The sequence below is a fragment of the Stegodyphus dumicola genome, chromosome 7 (assembly GCF_044657685.1).
Source record: "Stegodyphus dumicola isolate Sdum_Otavi_A_Nest chromosome 7, ASM4465768v1".
NCBI classification, from domain to species: Eukaryota; Metazoa; Arthropoda; class Arachnida; order Araneae; family Eresidae; genus Stegodyphus; species Stegodyphus dumicola.
Genome location: NC_140774.1, coordinates 139,895,256 through 139,917,543, shown reverse-complemented (window position 1 = coordinate 139,917,543; position 22,288 = coordinate 139,895,256). Strand labels below are relative to the sequence as shown.

At 31.7% G+C, this 22,288-nt stretch overlaps 1 protein-coding gene and 1 long non-coding RNA gene across 3 annotated transcripts in view; one reads left to right on the top strand and one right to left on the bottom strand.

Moving 5' to 3' along the window:
• The window catches only part of LOC118194951 (uncharacterized), a 97,169-nt gene extending 92,198 nt beyond the window's left edge, over window positions 1-4,971 (bottom strand). Inside the window, exon 1 of the long non-coding RNA XR_004759179.2 lies at window positions 3,963-4,971. This is a non-coding gene — a long non-coding RNA (uncharacterized LOC118194951). The remainder of the gene's footprint in view (window positions 1-3,962) is intronic.
• LOC118194950 (RYamide receptor-like) overlaps window positions 1-22,288 on the top strand; it is a 474,599-nt gene that overhangs the window by 140,617 nt on the left and 311,694 nt on the right. The window lies entirely within an intron of this gene.

The window sequence follows — 22,288 nt, the reverse complement described above, 5'->3', positions numbered from 1 at the left end:
GCAGTTATCTATTGGAAAAGTATCAATTTAACTGCATTCAATCAAATGTAAGAGAAAAAGACCAATGTAAAATTCAAAGCGAAGCAAAAAGAAAACGATTTATTGGCATAGATTTTGAACAAAACTGTACTGATTTTGAAGGTGATAAGACAAATATTTAAATGTTTGTTCCCTCTTCTGAAGAAGAGAAACTCGTGTTTGATCGTCCTTTTAATTAATAAAGTTTGATTCAAAATCTATGCCAAAATAAGGCTGCTATTTTGCCTTGTTTTAAATTCTTTTAATTATTTTATTAGAAAAATATTATCAGCGTTGAATCAAAATCACACGCCAAATAACTATTATAGGAGATAATAAGGCACCCCAAACCCAAAATCTGAGTAATTTTCATAAATTTCCGAGACTTGTTTCGTAGGTTACATTATAGAACTCTCTTCTTAAGATGAAGGAATGAAAGTGGCGCAAAAGAAGCCTGTGCTCGTGAAATAACAGCAGGCTAAAACACTCGAGCTAAAGGTAAAGATGGATTGGAATCTGGATGAAAGAAATTCCAGTCAGTTTTTGCCTTCAGTTTTAAAGGACATTGCTACACAACTGTTTTCATTTAAAATCAGTGAATTCCACCAGTAGTTTTGCTTAGTTCCCTAAAGAAACTTTCTCGATATGTTTGCTGTATTTTTATCGAGAGTGAGCAAAGGTGTCTCCGTCATTTTCACTCCTTCAACTGAAGAAGAGAGTTCTATATTCAGACCTTTGAAACTAGTCCTTTTAAGAAATTAAAAAACATTTTGCTGATTCTTGCTGTCCTATTGCCTTCAATTGCCTGCTTTGTTAATAGTTTAACTTCTGTGAGATTTGGCTAAAGGAAAAGCAAAATTGCACATGGTCTGGTGAACGTGACCATATGCTTCTTCCTTTCCTTCTTAAGTTATGTGTGTTGCGTAAAATTTAAGTGATCTAAAAGCAGTCTAGACAAGTAAGTTTGAATCTTCCATTAATCTTCAAACTTTGCCTGTATCAAAGTTTACCACAACGATGACATTTCAACAAAAGAAGGTTCCCTTAATTTTAACAATTCCTACAATTCAGTTGTGCGTCCATTAAGTCCCACAATCCATTTATCTTAACATATCTAATATTCTATGAGTATTAATGCACTATTGCAATAGATGATGAGTATATAGATTAATGTAATGAAGTAAGAGATCAGAATAAGTCTTTTCATTCGCCTGATTACAATACGTACATCACAAAATTTCATTGTTTCGTGAAAAGTTTAGTGTCTTAACAAGACAAACGTTCAGGCTCAACAAGGTTGTTTATTACCTCCCCCATTCATCAAATCTTTAGAAAACTTGGAATCTTTAGAAATCTTTGGAATATTTCCTGAATAAAAATTATCATCAGAGGAGAAATTTTCTCTTGCAACATTAGTTCACATTTTTGGTCTTGTTAAATATACATATTAGATGACGTATTCATAAAAGTGATTGGACAACTTTTCTTGGCTAACCTATTGGCTTTGTTGTCACACCATATTAATTATGATTTCATTTTGTACATGTTCTCTTCAAAGGTTTTATAAACTTATGTAGAAAATCTGTGTATTATTTTGTAGAAATAAAAGATAGGAAAAGCTTTATACGATATAATGAAACAAGTACATATATAATAAAAGTATGTATATATATAACATGTATAATGAAATAGTATATGTTTAGTAAATAAATTATTATTGTATGAAATAGTATATGTATACAAGTATAATCGTATTAATGAAACAAGAAGCTATGAATAAAATTTTATCTGAATAAAATGAGAAAAACTTTGGATGAAAAAAAAAGAAAAAAGAAAACGAAGAAAGACTTTTATGAACACAAAGGGTGAAGATACAGGCAAAAATTTTACATACATTTTTAGTTCATTTTTTATAATGAGTATAACATTTTCCTAATCACAAGTATTAGGATTGGGGGTATTAGTACAGTATTATTACAAGTATTAGGACATTATATTTAAATGTTATACTTTGGAATTTTAATACAAAGGATTATTTCATATTTAAAATGCTACCACGTGCATATTTGCGCCATTTAAAATATATTTGTAGCTGGAAGTATATTCTTACAGCTAAAGATTTCTGGTAAGGACTGCTGTTGACACGGTATGCGACTAATATTATCATCAGCTTGGCACTAATATTATCATCAGCTTGGCACCTAACTCCTAAAATATACAGGAAATTCCCAATATCTAGAAAGTAGAACTTTAAATCATTAAATCCTCAATTTAGACCCAAGTTCAAACGCGATCCATGATGCTATGCAAGAGTTATTTGTAGCAGACTCACGTCTCTAACAAAGTCGTTTCCAATTTTGAAGTAAATAAATCTTCTACCCTAAAAAACGTAAATCTGCGTTTACTACGGCGCCATGAAATCACGCTTCATTTTCCAATGCTGTGTCGGACAAATTAAGAGATGAATGAGCTTTATAACCTTTAAGCTAGCGTATAATGCAGACGGATAGGGATTTAGAGCTTATATATTTTACATGCAATATACACTTTTTGTTTTGTTATTGCTATTGTTGTCTTTCACTAAAGAACAATCTTAGTTATTTTTTTGTAATACCTATGATTTATTATTATTGTTGTTATTTCATTAATTTTTTAGCTTCATTCAATCTTGGTTTTTCCTCCAAAATGTAGATAAATTTCTTCAGATACACATGTGTATATGTGCTAACATAATTTATTAAAATATGTTATACATATGAATGACCGTCTTGCAGTTTGTGACATTTATTAGTCCAAAGGGATTTGAATCCCGAAGGACTATTAGTTTCGTTTTGGCATTTTGCGTCGGACGGATAAATGTCGGTTCACTTTTCAAACTGTTGCCATAAAATGTTAGAGTCCTGCATTATATTTGAAGAAATTAAATAATGAAAAATCTGTATGAATGTATGTATATTTCTCGTATTGTGATAAAACAACGGTGCATAGAGTCATCGAATTTTGAATAACGTAATCCTCCAACGAATATGAGCATGTGGAAGACCAAATTTGAAATTTGAAATTTGTTTTATGATCGATTTCCTATTTTTTAAAACTTTGACGAATTTTTGATTAACAAACTCAAGGATTTCAAAGCGAGCAATGGCAACGTTGTGCAGAAAAAACATTTTTATCTCCAGCGCGTGAGTCTCTGTATCGGAAATTCTAAATATATGCTCGTTTTAAAACTATTTTGCGATATTGCTGTTGCACTGGATCTTATGGTTGAAGTGCGAGGAACATGATATTTAATAAAGAAAGGTAACACACAAAATGTTAAAAAACGCCCCTTTGGACGTAATTTAAAATCTGAAACATTTCAGATTTTTTTTTTTTTATTTATTTAAATTTTACAAACGAAATGTTATTTACAACGAAAGTGTTATTAGTCTAAAACGCACTTTTTGGTATCACTTTATTGTCCGAATCACTTTTCAAATAGTTGCCATCAAATGTTATGGTGACGTATTATTTTTTAAAAAATCTGATGTGTACACCATATTACTTCCATGTACGGAATATTAAATTATATGCATTTTTTCTTGCTTTTCATTTAAACTTATTGGATTGAATTAAATCTACTTCGTCGATAGCGCATTAACTATGATAGAATAAACGCACTCTTTAAAATTCACAATATTTGTTTACCATAGCGAAACTCTGGGGCTAGGTTCACTTAACAGCGTTACATTTCATTCATATTATAGCATAGATTGCAGATCATCATTCGTGTAAAAGACATGCCGCCTGTTGAGAACTTTACAAGTCTATATTTCTTAACTTCCTAATGGCATAAAGATGAGAAAAAAAATCCAAACTAGCGGGAAGTCTTAAAGCACTGGGTGCGGATAAGAGAAAGAATAAGAGTAAGAGAGTTTCTCTCATAAGAGAAAGAAATACGTCACCTTTGTAACGCCATCTGTTGACTTGAGTAGAATCTTCAGTAATGGCATATCTTTGGAATGACGTTCATGTGGCGCCATCTGGTGTCTTGTGATAAAGCAAAAGCAATGGCATATCTATGGCATAACTTTGAAGAAGTAGATTTTTCTTGAGATAGTTTCTTGAGACAAGTTCTATTTGGCATAAATAGTGAAGAGCCTAAAAATAAGTTGCAAAAAAGAGAAACTATTTTGTACAGGTATATGTGCGTAAACAATTATGTCGGGACTCGAACCCGTCATGGAAAGTTTCATATTGTCTGCCCTATCTACTACGCCATAGAGCTGTCGCATACGGAATATAATACAATATATACAAATACAATTCACAAAACCCGCTATATCAGGTACAAAAATCGTCTTTGTAAGGTATAGTTAAATATAAATAAAATATAAAATTTGTTTAAATGAAATAAATGAAAAAATATTAGATAATATATGCAAGGAATACCATTTAGAATTGTGATGGATAGTGTGAGATCTTTTATGCTTTTGCTCTATGACGTAGTCATAATTGCCTAATTTCTTAATAATTTCCGTGTTGTGTGGATCACAATTGAGGAAGAATTTATGGGAGAATTTTAGAACTTCTGAGTCTGTAGGTGCAGAGTGGAGATTCTTACGAACCAGGGAGCATTGGCTATGATTCTCAAGGCTTTAATTTGTATTCTTTGAATTTTCAATCTGTTCGTACGCGCAGTAGCCTCCCACGCTAGAGAAGCATGGAGTAGTATAGATCTTATACCTTGTAACTACGAAATTCTTTTAGTAGAGATGCTAAGCGTGTATATTATAACTCAGATTGACGAATAATCGTTAATAATTATAAATAATAATTACTTGACGAATAATCGCTGCTGCATGTTCTATTCATATATTATAATAAAACAAGGTGTAAAAGAAATTAAACAAACAAAAAGAAAGAAAAACAGTTTTTCTCATTCAATTAATTCAATCATCACTTTGCTACAAGACTAAAATGCATAAAAGCTCAAAATATCGGTATTAAAAATTGCGAAGTAAATCTGAAACACTTATTTCTTCGAATAATTTCCAGAATGGATTAAGCATGATTTAATTCGCAATAATAAAAGAAGGCGTTATCTTTGTTCTTGCGAAACTTAATTTCTCTAGATTGGCAACAAATCGGCGATTCTGCTAAGTTTCAAATGAAAACAAACATGGCCGCTGTGGGAAAATAATTAGGCTTAGACGCACTTAAACAACATTTAAATTGTTGATAGTTCTACAAATATTACATGCAAATTTACTAAAGGCATAAAAACCTTAACCGGAAGATGAGAACAATATATGTCAATCATTTTTAAAGCAAAAAATCCATATATGCTTTTGGTGTAGCCGATTGCAACCAATACGAGGTGCACAACTACAAGTTATAGCAGTCCTATATACAAAATTTCAACGTTCTGAGGCTACTTTTTCAGTTATGCGAGATACGTACGTACGTACGCACAGACGTAGACGACACGAAAAATTCTCTTCAGGATTCATTTTAAATCAGTTATGTAATTTTTTTGGGGGTAAAGAGTCCTTTATTGTGTCCTAACGTACAGATGGCATGCAAAAACTGCGTTAAATTGCATTCGTTAGCGGTGAAAATGGATATTTTTGTTGAAATATGATTCCTGAAATTTTTCGCGATTACTATACTTCCTTTTTATTTAATTGTACAAGGAAATAAAAATGAAATAAGTAGGGATCTGTATGTATGTATGCATGTTCGTCGGATATATCAGGAAAACGACGGCAACTAGAACCATAGAACATTTAACAATCGTAATCCACCACCCGAACATCTTGAAGCCTGAATTTTGATTTATTTTATATTTTTAAACGAATTTTTGCTTCCTTGTACGAAGTGATAAGGAAGTATTGCGCGAAAAAATTTCAGGCATCATATTTCAACGAAAATATCCATTTTCACCGCTATCGAATGCAATTTAACTATGTTTTTGCAAGACATCCGTACGTAAGGACAGAATAAAGGATTCTTTTCCCCCAAGAAAAATATTAAACTGGTTTAAAATGAATTCTGATAAGAATTTTTCTTGGCGTCTGTGCATACGTACGTACGTATCTCGTATAACTCCAAAACGAGTAGCCTCAGAACGTTGAAATTTTGCATGTAGGCCTGCTATAACATGAATAATGTGCACCTCCTATTTAAGTTGCAATCGGTCGAATCCGAAGTATATAAATATATGTATATATATAGCCACTCTGTTACTCGGTTCAGTGATCTCAGTTTCTTTATTAGGGCCCACCAGCGGCCGAGCGGTAAAGTCGCTGAACACTGGTAGTTCGGTCTGAGGTTCGAATCCCGCGAACGGGCTGGCTGCATGGGCGTTTTCGTGGTTTTCCCCATGTGTAACGTGTATACGAGCCAGTTTCCCTTAGAAAGAATTCCACGAAGGCATCCCTCCCCTTAGGCAGATAGCCCTAGTGTGCTGTGCCATAATTAAATACACACACAGTTTCTTAATTCTTATATGTTTGTAAATTGTGCATTTTTTGCTTTATGGATTTTTGCTTTATTTATGTTATTATATTCCTGTTAAGTTTCTTTTTGCCTTTAGTAAATATGCATGCAATATTTGTAGAATTATCAACAATTAAAAATTTGTTTAAGTGCGACTAAGAATAATAATTTTTACCATCGCGGCCATGCTTGTTTACATTTGAAACTTAGCAGTATAGCGGATTTGTTGCCAATCTAGAGAAACTAAGCTTCGCAACAAAAAAGATAAAGATAACGCCTTCTTTTATTATTGTTAATTAAATCATGCTTAATCCATTTTGGAATTTATTCATGGAAATAAATGTTTAAGAATTATTCGTAATATTTAATATAGATATTTTGAATATTTACGTATTTTTGTCTTGTTGGGAAGTGAGAACTGAATTAATTTAATGAGAAATACTGAATCGTCTGTGAAAAACTGTCTCTTTTTTTGTGGTTGTTTGCTTAATTCAATATTCCGTACAAGGAAGTCATGTGGTGTACGCATCAGATTTTTGTTTAAAAGTCTCACCGATTTAAAAGTAATAAGTGGCAACAATTTTCGAATTGAAACATTTTTATCTTCATCCCGCCAGGCTTCCTCTAATCGGCAAGATGCACGATATTTATTTTTCAGATTTCACCCATAAATTTAGCTATTTGAAAACAGTGTGTGAACATTGACTCAAATAGAACGTTTATTATGACCATGCACCGTCTTGTCACATAAGATATTTAACTTTCAGATTTGATCTTTTTGCTATGTTATTGAAAAGCAATAAACGAAGTTCTTAAAAGTGTTTTTTCTACTATTTAGTCTGATAAAGTTTTTAATAAAAATGCATTTAAATCATGAGCACTATAATTAAAAATATTAATTAAATATTTTTATGAAATGACAATTGGCCTCATTAAAATAATTACATATTTTTTATTTTTAAGATTAATATTTTAGGCTGCTGGCTACGAGTGGGGTTAGTTTTTACAGAAATATTATAGCGAATAGAAAAAAGTATGGCAATCCCTAACGCTCTATCAGAAATTCTAAGTATATGCTGTTCTTATATATCTTGAGATATTGCTCTTGAATTTTATGTGCCTTAAGTACGAATAAATCGATGCTACAATAATAATAATAAAGCTAGAAAGACAAAAAAAATTGTGTTAGCAATAATGAATCAAAGAGTAGATTGGTATCCTGGGATGCTCAGAGAGGGCATAAAAATTTTAATAAATCCTTTGGCGCGATGTTAAAATGCCACTTTTTTTTTTTCCTTATTTTTAAAATTTGTTCCCTTTTTTTCTCCCTCTATTTGTCACGAGGTTCCTTCATTCTACAGTTTATGCGAATTTAAATTTCAAGCAATTTTATTATGAAGTTTAGAGATTTACGAATGAAGTGTGCTTTCCTCTGAGTTGCCGATTAAAGAAAAGAAATTTTGATGTTGCTGATTGTTTTTTTTTTTTGTTAATATTTTGGATTTAATTATTTAACTAATTAGTTTTGTTAATGTTATGTTAGAACTTGTTTATTATTAAGTGTGTGTTCGAAATTCTGTCGTGGTACAGGCAGTCGTTTTCCAGTCGAGTTATATTTAATTTGCTGAAATAATATTCATTTTGATAGAGTGCTTTGCTTTAAAACGAAGCCCAAATCCAGGTTTGCTGGTAAATTTTATGTTTGCATATTTTAATTTAAGCTCTCGCAAATAATAAAGTTAGTTTTTTAATTTTATGTGTGTATAATTCATTGCACAGAAAAAACGTAAGATATAATTTTTTATAGTAACTGACATCACTGAGTTAGTTGGACCCATAACAGCTGGAAGTTATTATAAGCTTTTATTTAGGTATCTCATGATGTTTGCACTATGGTTCAAAATATTTTTAATTACTTCCTAGTAAGCTATCGATTCAGATTTTACACAGACACTGCATGTAGATGACAATACAGTATGGTAAACAATTCTTATTAAGTTCTGTTAAAACATTTTTTGAATTGAATTATAAAACTTTTTTTTGCATATACCTTTGCTTAACGAACAAGATGAAAAACCTCAGAATTTTTAGGTCTAAAGCACCCGATAGAGCTGAAATAAACCTTTTAAATGAAAGTTGTAGGAAATGGTTAGCATAATACTTGAGGTTTTGGCGAATTTTCGAAACTCACTGGATTTTTCGTTTATTTGACGTCTGTGATATTTTTCCAGAAAATCTATTATAACGTTTTAATCCTAAAACTCGAAGGTCAAGTCCAGAAATGTATCAATTTTAAAAGTTTTAAAGTTTCCACAGATTACAATACAAATTCTTTTCTTTTTCTGAAGAGAAGATTCACAAAAATATATTAATCGAACGATTTCTTACACAGTTTAAAAAATATACTGCAGATGTTTAATCAGAAGATAAAATTGCACTATTGCCTCCCTAAATCCTGATACTATTTCTTTACCTTTTCTCTCTTTCTTTTTATAATAATAATATAATACGGTGAAGCTTTTTTACCCAAAAAACTCGAATTTTAAAAAAAAATTATTGTTGAAATGATTTTTTTGTACGTAACTTCTTTCGATACGGCTCTCAGAATTTTACTGTTTTCTCATCGGATAGAGCGGAAAGATGTCACTGGAAATCATTGGATTTGTTTGGATTATTTGACGTAGCATAATTGTTGGAAGAGTGATTATTCTTGTTGAAAAATGATCTTTCAATTGGAATAACGTGAACCATAACATGTCATTGAAAATAAAAGAATGAAATTTAAAATACAATAAAATTTGTTTATAAAATAAGTTAAATATTTACTAGGATCCGTTCGTAAATCTCATAAAATAACTAAAGTATAAAAATATTTTATTACAGTTAAATGGAAACAAGGGATTAAATAATACTCTTTATAAAATTCATTTACCAATTATATTACGAAAAATAACAGTATGAGGTGCTCTAATAAACTAACAAAAGTTAATGGCTTATCTTTTTGACAAATAAATTCGATTATTAGATATCATTATTTAGTTGCGAAAGCTTTATTATCCGTGATATAGAATTGTAATTGAATTTCGTAAGGAGAATTATTTAATCTTTTTTCCCCTAAAAATTCACGATAAATCGTTTTTCTACATTAGTCCATTTTATTAGCTTTAATTAAAAACTTATTTTACAATATAAAAACTTTTTTTTAAATTTTCTTTTTCAGGATTCTTTACCAGTTGTTTCACTCTTCAAAATTTTAGGTTCATGTAGAAAACGGTAAAAAGAAAGAGAATATTACAAATATTCTTTAACAAAAGATAGCATTCTTAAGAATAAAAAAATCGTATGCTTTATTTCCTTTTCGGAATAGAAAGGTATTTTCTGTTTTCTAATGTACTATTTTTCAATTTCTTATCAGGCTTAACAGATGCAAAGCATGAAAATTTTTATTCATTGAATTATTTGCGTATCCTTTGCGTTTAAATAAGTATATGAAAATAAATGTTAGTCTTTTAATGCACAAAATAAAGGTCTTCAGATAAAAACTGAAATTTGCGAAGAATTTACGGAATTGTTGCCAAGATTGATAGGTATGATTATCTCTGATAAATAATTTTTTATCATCACAGATAGAATAGGTTTATATATCACTTTCAACTTTTAAAATTTATAGCTATATGGTAAATAAATAATAAGATCATTCCTGAATTTGGTAGAATGCAATTATTGGTTTCGTATATTAAATATGTTATCACCTCAAAAACTGCATTCTAGAAAAGTAAAAATTTTTTAATACTCCTTTAAACGTTATTTCCGTCCCTTCATAACACAGCGGCTGTCAATTTATCTTCCGAATTTATCCATCATAACATTAATAATTATATTTATTGTTTTATCTGTGATTGGAATTCAGTATATAATATATGGTTTAACAGAAATTTTCACTTGCCCTATGTAACTTTCTATAGCGTAGATAATTTACTTTTTACCTTTTAAGCTGAAAGTTTACGAAAACGAATTCAGTTCTTTTCATTGGAATCACTGTCTATCTCATTGTCTTCCCAGAAATCAGTTCGCACTCTCGATTTTGTATCAAATTTCAGAATCGTTTTGGAATTAAAAAAAAATTTTAAGAACATTATTAGTATATATTTCACATTGTGTATCGACAAAAATAAATAACGAATGGAAGTAAATCCGACTGCATTTCATTTATTCTTCAAAATAAATTATGAAATTATATAGACAATAAATTTTATGCAATCTTATAAATATTTAAAAATTAGCCTATTACAGAAAACCGACAATTTTAACATATATAACTTCTTGCTATATACAATGTTTAATGGGATTCTATTCTGCACGTTCAGGGCTGCATAATAGGAAATTAGTTATTCTCGGTATCAGTAAAGTTCATAAAATTTGATTTAAAATTTATAAAAATGATTATTTTTCAACAAAGTGTACGGATCTCATATGGATTATGATAACTAAGCACCTAGAGACTTTTAAATTATTAGATCTTACAGTTCCGAGATTTGTATGAACACACACGAGAGACTTTTTTAATTTAAAGTATTCCTATATGCACGTTGATTTGCATGTTGCTCACTTGAAAAATTTTGAATCATACCTTAGGAAGTTTCGTCATTCAACTTAGAATTTAGGAAGTTAATACTTTCGTCATGACACCAGAACTAATAATTACATGATGCTTAAAAATGCGCCTTTAATTTTCCCTTAGCTAACAATGTTTACGTTGAAAGTATCCTTAGTGGAGTCTTCCCTAAGCTCTTGGATCGTTATGTTACGCCACCTTCTTTACATCATTGACTGCCTTGAAAAGTGTTACTATTTAAAAATTTTTGATTCATCTTCAGTGCGAGCTTATGCATACCCAACTCTAAAAGTCTTATCAAAGTGTACGGATCTCATATGGATTATGATAACTAAGCACCTAGAGACTTTTAAATTATTAGATCTTACAGTTCCGAGATTTGTATGAACACACATGAGAGACTTTTTTAATTTAAAGTATTCCTATATGCACGTTGATTTGCATGTTGCTCACTTGAAAAATTTTGAATCATACCTTAGGAAGTTTCGTCATTCAACTTAGAATTTAGGAAGTTAATACTTTCGTCATGACACCAGAACTAATAATTACATGATGCTTAAAAATGCGCCTTTAATTTTCCCTTAGCTAACAATGTTTACGTTGAAAGTATCCTTAGTGGAGTCTTCCCTAAGCTCTTGGATCGTTATGTTACGCCACCTTCTTTACATCATTGACTGCCTTGAAAAGTGTTACTATTTAAAAATTTTTGATTCATCTTCAGTGCGAGCTTATGCATACCCAACTCTAAAAGTCTTATCATCAGCAAAACATAAAATTTTTAATTTATGTTCCAAACGTAACTGATCTGCAATTGTTCATAAAACATAGAGTTTTAAAGCAATAAAAGCTAAAGCCCATTTTAATAATATAAACATTTATTTTCGTTTTAATAACCTTATGTATTTTCTTCCGCCTTCGTAGTGTAGTAGTTAGCACGCTCGGCACGTATTCGAGAGGCCCGTGGTTCGAGTCCCGGTAAAGGCTTGCTCATTTTTCATCTACCCTGCTTCGAAATCACCTAATGTATCTAAAACCTAACTAACCAATACAATTTGAAGTACATTTCATGTATACTATGTTCAACTGAAAATTTGACTTCCTTATCAGACGGAACCTCATTAAAATATTTTAACGTTATGCTAAATTAAGTTACTTTATGTACCCATTGAGATATCATCCGCTCGTCTTGGTAAGTTCTGTCACTTCCTGACACATAAATTTATCTTAATTTTCTACATGGCTAGCCCATAATCAGCTCTCAGAGTGCTGCTATTCAGCAAAATGTTCAATAGTATCATTCGAAATTCATCAGTCTGTAACTGCTCAATAAATTCTCCAATTTAAAAAGCAATTTCTGCTACTCTTAATAGCACAAATCGTTATTGTGTCTTAGCAACACATTTAATTAATATAAATTAAAATTTACTATTCTAACCAATAAAAGGCATTTCTATTGCCATATATTGTGTACTGGATGCAGAAATAGTTGTTTATCCTTAACCCAATAACAAAATTTTATTGTAAAATACACAATAGAAAAAATATTAAAAGTAGCGAAGCAGAAACTAAGCTAGCTAAAGATTTCAGGAAAATTGATTCTAAAGACGTCATGCTTAGCACGGCAACTTGAATTTTATAACTTCATCACCATAGAAACCTGAGTTGGTCACGATATCCTTGAAGTAACGATAATGCAATTAATTTCGCGGTCGAAAAGCATTATGCAAATTCGATTTCTTTGCTGCACGATGTTAAGAATAAAATATATGTTGTACGTAATTTTAGAGCGTGACAAAATGCAATCAAGTGGAGTTTATAAGATGACTAAGAGATTTTTAGAGAGGAAACCTGAGTGTACTCTATTTGTGTTAAATATTAGTGATGGAAATGAGGGCCATAGTTACAAATTAAGCAAACACAAAACTAAACACCCAGATTCTTGATGTTCAAAGGCGAAATATTTGATTTATGAATTTCATTGCGATACGAAGAACTCTAAAAAGAAATACCATTGACCAGTTCTTAAATATTCATTTTAATGCAACATATATCGTAATTTTCTTATTCTTGCAGCTGAATATTTTGTTAATGCAGGCAGGTGACAAGTGTCGGACGACGGGGACTCCTGGTGTATAACATAGGTAAACAGGCATATGTCCCACGTCCTCCACTATCTCGAAGAAACAACTCGCTGGAGCCCCGTGAGGCTGCACCGGGAGTTTACATGGCCATACAGCGGCTAGATGTCAAGTAGATTTTACATAGGACGTTGTTTATAAAACAAAATAACTTAAAAAGAATATAAAGGATAGCATTAAAACTCTAAAATACACATATAAGCTGAAACACATAGATATACAAAATTAAACACACTCATAATTACGTAACATAAAGACATAAAAACACACTCATAATTACGTAACATAAAACATAAAAACACACAAGGGAATACGTAACATGACACATAGAATACAAACGGAAACACAAAGAGCACATAAATGCAAATATTGCACACATAAGAAACATTTGAGACATAGTAAGGTGTACTTAAAGCAGAAGGGCTATGCGGAAATATGCTCAATACCCATAAAACAAAATGTACATACTTTCATTAGAGGCGTCTGTTGCATGATTTACATGTTTCGTTGCATACACTACATTGGTGCATTGTACGGATGTTATACATTTCGATCTGGGATAATTACAGTTATACAATTCTGGAAGGGTTCATGGTTACATTAGAGACATACAATACATTGGATAAATACATTAGGAACATACATTACTTCATTAGAGACTTGCATTACATTATTTACATATGTTACGATGCATACACTACATTTGGTACATTGTACGAATTTATGCATTTCGATCTTGTGCTGTGACAGTTATACGATACTGGAAGGATTCATGGTTACAATAGAGACATACGATGATTAGACGAATACTCTACATTAGGAGCATACATTACTTCATTAGAGATTCGCATTGAATTATTTACATACAGTGCATACTCTACATTTGGTACATACTTTCATGTGAGCCAGCCCGTATAGTGGTTAGTTACGCTGACGCGTTCGAACCCTGGTTCGAAAGCCTTGGTTCGAATCCCAGAAGAAAATCTGATTGTGACTTTTCGTCCCTTCATAGGAGGCAACGGTGACCGCCTATTAGGTGTTTCCATAATGAACACCTAATAGGCGGTTATACCTAATAGTTTACCTAATAGGTGGCCACCACTTCCGACCCTTGTAGTGGCGTAAGGCTAATAACTATTAACTTAAGCTCACGGCCATTCAAAAAATATGATTTGTATTTATAACATTTCTATTTACATTGATTAATTTTTTATACGATTAAGGTTTGGCTTGTTTTAGTTGGTTTATGTGATTACGGCAAAGCCTGGAGGGCTATCTACCTAAGGCACGGGATGCCTCCCTGGAGGACTTTCAAAGGTAAAGTGGCTCGTATACACGTTACACATGGGGGAAACCATGTCCATGCGGCCGGTATTGTTTTATATATTAAGGTTTCGGAAATCAAATATATATTCCGTCGTCTTCTTCTTATGTGCATCATTCCCTTATTATTATGTACCTAGTTCTATATTTTAGATATTATTGTTCTCCCATATCATGTTACAGTTAATGTAATTATTAGCAGGCTCCCAACAACCCAGGAAGAATGCAGCATTGTGCTTAAGAGCAACTGAAATAATGAGGCAAATTTTAGAATGCCATCGAAAATTTTGCTAACAGAAAAACTAGCAAAGTAGCATTTTTAAATTACGAAATTTAAGTTTTATTCAAAAATTAATTGAGAATGTTTATTTATTTCATATATCATTTTAATTATTTATAGATTTGACTTTTTAATTCATTGAGAGGGGTGACAGATGGACCGCCCGGGAGACGAAAAGTCTAGCTACGGGATAAAAAATACTTATTTTATAATGAATAAATATGTAAATAATTTTGGCACTCTTTACGAATATGTTCTTGCCGTATAATAGCTAGAATATGCAGCTACAGAAAACCTTTGTTATGGAAAACCGTTTTACGATTTCTGGAGAAGATACAACTCATTTTGTTTCCTGTTTCTTGGTCTGAAAAGCCTCATATTCTTCACAAATTTATATTGTTCGCAAAAGTCCTTGCGCGTGTTAAATAGAGAAACTATTTAATATAATGTTGAAAGATTTAAAGTGCCTGGCTTAACTTTCTGTCATTAGTGCCAAACAAAAATAGAAATAGAATAAAGTACTTGACTAAAAATTAAACTGAAAACGCTGATACTGTGTAGAGGAGCTGCACCATCGATCTACCCAAATTAAATTCATAAATGTATCCTTAAAACCAATTAATTCAATGAAAATTCAAATTCATACTTCATAAAGCAATATCCTGAAAATAAAGAGGAATAAATCTTCGATGGTGCTTGGGTAATCAGGATGCTACCTCTCAATAGAAAAACCATTACTTCAAAACATATAAACTAAATACTCAGTCAATTCCATAAATTACTCTAGAGCCAGCAACATTATTCAATTCCACTAATTTAAAACTCACAAACACCAGGGGCCCACCAGCGGCCGAGCGGTAAAGTCGCTGAACATTGGTAGTTCGGTTCGAGGTTCGAATCCCGCGAACGGGCTGGCTGCATGGGCGTTTTCGTGGTTTTCCCCATGTGTAACGTGTATACGAGCCAGTTTCCCTTAGAAAGTCCTCCACGAAGGCATCCCTTCTCTTAGGCAGATAGCCCTCGAGGCTTTGCCATACTCACACACACACACAAACACCAGAGAAGGAATATCCATACAACAATCAATCAGTTCTCCATAAATAATAAATTCAAAGAGTTAAAATACTTTTTGGGCACCTTTAAGTCAAAACAATTTAACAAAATTTATCAAATAATAACAAAGTAGAACTTAGTAAGGTTGCGTTGTGAAAACCTTTTTAAACTCACATTAAAATATTAACAATATCTACAGTGAGCAATCTATCTCCATGCTTTTTAAAAGCCATAGACTCAATGGAATATTATTGGAATCCAATATTTCGAATACTGGACAGACCAACCATTAAAATAAATAAAATAACACGTACAACATTAAATCATTAAATACACTAATTGATATTCTAGATTTAATAAACATTCAAGTTAATTGGTTTACTGATCATTTACTCTACAAATGTAAGATGTTTCTTAAGATGTATTTAAACACATATATTTCACTTCGATAAATAGCATACACTCATATACTCATACTCACTTATTCCTATTAATCTTATTGTAACATTTCTTTTACATTCCATAGTTCACAAATTTAGATGATGAAACAAATTGTATAATCCCTCATTTACATACACCTTAAAATAATTAAGTCATTACTTAAAATTTCTTATCGCTTAGTTTATATGTATATTAATTTAACAGATCATTACTTAGTCACAATGAAATTGGCGAAGACAGAAAAAAAATAAACCATCACTCCATTCAGCACACATCTATTGCTGGGGATCGCCATCCCTCTCCTGAATAATAGAATAATGGGAAGTTTTATATCACCATCGGGCTTGAAGATATGGGAGCTTTAATAGTCTAATAGAACATCCAGCTTATTTCGGTTGACTACGAAAAAATCACCGCCGAAACCCGCACCGAGCATTACTGTCGGATACTCCTCAAGGATTTTTAAATGACTCGCATTCCAACGCTGCCGTCATACCCTTATAGTGTTCGAAGTGAAGAGAGACGAGTTATGGTGAGGTATATAACATGAGATGCAGGTCTGCTAAAAATCCTGACTAATCCTCATGCACTAAGTTGTACTTACGAATACGAGGTGGAACTCTGGTCCTTCACTCTAGCACTATTCTTCGCTCGCACTAGCTCAATTCATTTTACCTTCTTTTTCCACGATTAGTCAGTTAACGCCACTACCCAGACAATTCAGGTTCCGGTCCTTGGGTGGGCAATTACGTCGTAGATTAAGCAATTTCACCTCCCGAAAGACAAACTGGCCCCATATTCTCCCATTTTTTTCCTTTTTCCTCTAAAATAAAAGTGACTCTCAACCTCTGTGCAAATCCTCGAAGAAATCTCGGTTTCTGCACCCACCAAATTCTACAGGCTAAAAATTAAACATCAAAAATTAAATTTGACCAACGTAAAATTTCTCTCTCTCTCTTTTCTTTTCTTTTTTTTTTTTTTTTTTTGTTTTTATTACTTCATTCCCTTTAACGAACAGAAATAGGAAAGCTGTACAAAGACATCGTTTGAACAAGTGAGTCACCATAACGCGTGAGAAATAAAATTTCATCCCTGTTAACAACGAAGAACAACAATATAAAATCACTGTTGCCCTTAAAATAAGAATTTACACGCTCCACTTTCATTCGAAAAAGTCCATTTATCCAAAACATTCAGCATTCACAAAGAAAAGTGGAGCAAAAGATGCCAATTAATTTTCATTTACCAACTAGTAAACAAAACTTCCTGCAACGCGAAGAAATACTGCTATACAGCTCCTTCCCTCGTAAATGCTATCGAAAATCAGTTGTGGAACACTGAAACCCGTGCTTCCGCCCAGAGGTGTTCCGAAAAATCGCTTCCTGTCTCTGTTAGAAAGACTAACCGTCCAAAATATAAACATAACTAAAGATTTTAACTGCAAAAATATGAATATCCACTACACAGTTTACAAATTCAATTAAATAAAAATACCTAAATAGTGATTAATTGAATAACATAAGCATAGTTCAATTTTTCGACACAACACCCGGCTATCCGGCCTCTATTATCACATACATTGGTCGTAGGCGTGCAATAATTCTAGTTAAAAAGTACTTTAAATGAAGCAGAACTTTAGACTTTGTCATTTTTACCTTCAAAGAAATAAACTTAGTGAAAATTACGAAATCTAACATTTTATATATTCCTCCGGTCCCTATACTTATATTTAGCAAATTTTTATATTTTGTATCAAAAGTAAAGCACAAAAAATTTGATTCCCATATGACCAAAATTGATCTAATTTTTTGTAACATGTTAAGCAGAAATTCTCGTCACGTGAATCTTAATATCAGGAATTTTTTTTTTTCAAATGACTTTTTAATTTCAGCTTGCTACAAATGAAAGCATTTCGCTTCTGAATATGATTCCTGATTTTTATATGGAATATCTTAGCAATTTTTATCGTACAGTAATCAAACGTTTTGTGTTTTCTTTTTTATAGCGAGCATAAAATTTTCCTAAGTATAGCGACAGGAGGAGCATGTAAAACGTTGATTTTTGTAATTTTTACAAAATTATTTTATTTATTTTCAAAGCGACAAAATATGAATATTTACGTCATTTCATATATTTTCGTAACTGGAAGTAAATGTCTACGACCAACTGTTGCGAAACAAAGATCGGATAAATACTTCTTTGGACATGGTGTATAACTCTTATGTACTCAAAATTAGAAAAGGATCTAACAGCCTATCATAGGTATAATTGTTAAATCCGAAACAATATTTCAAATGCATTCGTTAGTTAAGAGAAAGGTACTTTTGTACGTATTAGCTTTCATGTTATTCTTAGAACATCAAACAAGGCAAACCAAAAATGGTATCTAGGTATTACTTCCTCGTATCAAAATTATCAAAGAAAGAAGAAAGCAGAGAAACACGCCGATGCAAAGTATAAATTTGGTAAAAAAAGACAACCTTAGCCGGCGTAAATTTTCAATATCGATTTCTAATCACCCTTGAAATCTACAGAGCTTTATTGACAATCAACACCAAACTAAGGTCCCCCCACACAACTTTTAAATATCTAGTATTTCGTCAAACGAAGTATGTCATATCAGAATAAATGTTTTTGCAGTTTAACTCCTGTTTATTTGCAAACGGCTTTATGGCCAGTTCCTCGTTGGATTTTAAACTAATTTAAAATCTTTTTTATAGAAATACTCTAATAGTGCTAATAGCTATTATGGACTTCTCGATAGAGTAGCGATGAAACTGAGGGAATAATTTAAGAATGAATTATCATCCTAAAAAGATACTCCACGACATCTATAATAATAAAAGCAAGTGTAATGTGTCTGTCTGTCTGTCTGACCGAGCTCTCCAGCCAAATCTATCGCACGCAGGGACCTGGAATTTTTTATACGGAAGCACAAAGGGGCTGGCCACCAGACCTCGAAGCCCGATTTTCGATTTTTGAATTAGAAAAATTTTAAAAAAATTATTTATAATTAATTAATCACGGTTTTTTTTGACTCACTGATATTATTATTTGTTTTCAAATAACGTTCGATTGTAACAATTGATTTCTTTATTCTAGCGTTAGTTTGCTGTTTTGACGATACATTAAATCGATTAATTACAATTCATTTCTTTTTTGTAGCTTGTGGGGGGGGAAGAGAGAGAGACAGTCTACATGTCCTACACTACTATTCCTGCGATATTCACTTATCTGCATTTTCTAAATGCACGGGCAACGCCGGGCGGGTACACCTAGTAAAGAATGTTTACAAATATTAGTCACATGAAATATAATGTTCTCAATGCAAATCTCAGCTTAAGTGCGATATTTCAAAAAAGTAATTATAATACATCAATATATATTTTGCGCATTAAAAAAACCCATGCAATCAAAAGTTGAGTTTTGAATGTTCAATGCGAAAAAAAAATCTCTTCCATTTTTCATTTTATCCAGCTTTAAGAATTGATTTAAATCTCTTCTCGCTGTTTGATTTTCAAATGCAAACAATCTTAACCTCCTGAATCAGAAATTATGTTTCACACTATGTTTTCGGAAGAAGCCTTTCACAAACTTCTTCATGGGAATGAACACTTTTTTATTTGAAACTTTCAAAGTTATTTTATCATCTTTGTTACAAATGTTTTAGAAAAATTCTTAACTCTGGAGAATAATATAATATATAAACACAAATGTAAAATTCATACCTTATTGATCCAGACATAAGACGAACTTGCACTCTTGAAGGTATTTTGATAGATAATAAAAAAGTGGCAAATAAAGGCCCTTATGTATGCGCGATCTATGTACAGAACGCGTTTCACTAGAACGTTAATTAAATTTTTAAATATCATTGCTTGTGGTGAAAATAAATTTCTTCAATGGTTTGCGTGGAAAAAGCCACAAAGAGCCTATATAACCAGCCTTCCACCTGTAAAAGATCCGAGTAGATGGGGCAAGTCACCAGTGATCATTGACTTACCGCTCGGCCGCTGGTGGGCCTAAGGTTCTTTAGGTTAAAATTTAAGGCATGGGTATTAAAATGTAACAATATGTTTTTAAACAATGGATTTAAACACTTCTGAGGCGTCCTTATTTGATGAATAATTATTGTAATTATGATACGAAATAAATTAAGGATCACACTTTGAATGATGGGGCAACATTCGTCAGAGCTTAGAAGTCAAGAAGACTGCATGGATGGTTAATAACGATTGTAGGATAACATAACATAACGTGGAGGAAAAAAATGAAAGTCTAAACTAAACATGCTAGTACACTATAAAGTCTAAATCAGTGTAACTACAAAAACATTATTTTCCATGCATAGTTTATCTCGTAATGCATTTACGTTAACAAAGATGTACGCTCTACATATTTTCGTGCGAAAGCGTTACCTTTCCATTGGTTACTAATCAAAACGAACAATGAAAATGCAATATTAGTAATTTTATTCAAAGTATTGACCTCACATAAGTTTGGTATACTTAGTTGGAGAATAATTGATTTTCTGAAAAAGGAAATCTTTGCTCTCATTAATTATTGACATTTCTGGAATCGCCCATGACCAGAGAATTCTGGAACAGTCATTGCCAGATATCTGGGCCTTTCATGACTAGAATAATTTGTGAGATTGGAACGAAGCTTAAAATTTTAGCTTGCTGACGGGCAAGAAATTACTGTACTACGTTACTTATCCATGATAATACATTCACTGTGAAGATACTACTATTTGAATATATTTATCCTATGGGTGAAATGTGAATTTTAATTCTGGTTTGCTGTATCATTAGTGAAACTTCTGTTTATCAAATGTGAGCAACGCCTACAATACTAAAGAAAACTAGATTACAAAACGAAAATAAGATCGTATAGTAAATATATATCATATGTGCACCGTGTCCATAAAATTGCTTAACTGGAATATATTTTAGAAACCGCTGGTCGTAGACATCTACTGGCAGTTACAAAAATACTTTGAGAGACTCAGCAATTCATGTTCCTGTAGTTTTAAATTAAAAAAATACATAAAATATGGGATGTCCCTCTAGTTTAGGAAAATTGTGTACTCGTTGTAAAAAAATAGGACATAAAACATGACACCCATACAAACAAAATTTAGCCAGATACTTAATTTTAAAATTTGCGGAATTTGACGGTCAGTTTTACTTTGCATTGAGGAGTTAGTAAATATGTTATGCTAATTCTAGATTATTTTTTCCTTCTGAAATGCTTTCAAAATATTATTTTGTAGTTTAATAGTGCCTTTATAATTTTGTTACATTTGGTATGCAGGAAGAATTTTCACACAAGTAATTTATAGGCTTTCAAACTCTAAAAATACGTTTAAAAGTTTTATTACTTTAAAACCATAATCAGGATATGGTAAAGAATTTTTTAAAGTATGAATATTTTTACTTCTTAATTAACACAAATAATATTACTAGTTAGTTACGTGCCAATACTAAAACGTGCTAGCCTTTTCTAGGATATGAATTCTGCAATATTCTGTTAATGAGATCTCCTTTAAAAAATGATATTATTTAATAATTTGCATTGAAATGCTCTTTGCGTAATCTCTGAACAAGAGAAATAATTTTTAAAAAGATATTTTATTTGTAGTAACTTATCAACGCATATATTTCACTCTTCAATTGGTGCACGGGACCCTGAATATGATTCCCGATCCTACATCAGATATCTCGGTCATTTTGTGTCGCCCGGGAATCACACGTTGTGTGTTAAGTGTGAAATTTTTATAATGACTGGAGTAAAGTTCAAACATTTATACGTAATTTTATGAAACTGATTTCGTTAACTTTAAAAATATGAAAACATGAATATTTTTGCCATTTAAAACACTTTTGTAACTGGAAGTAGTATATATCTGCGACCAACAGTTGGGAAAATGAAAGCCAA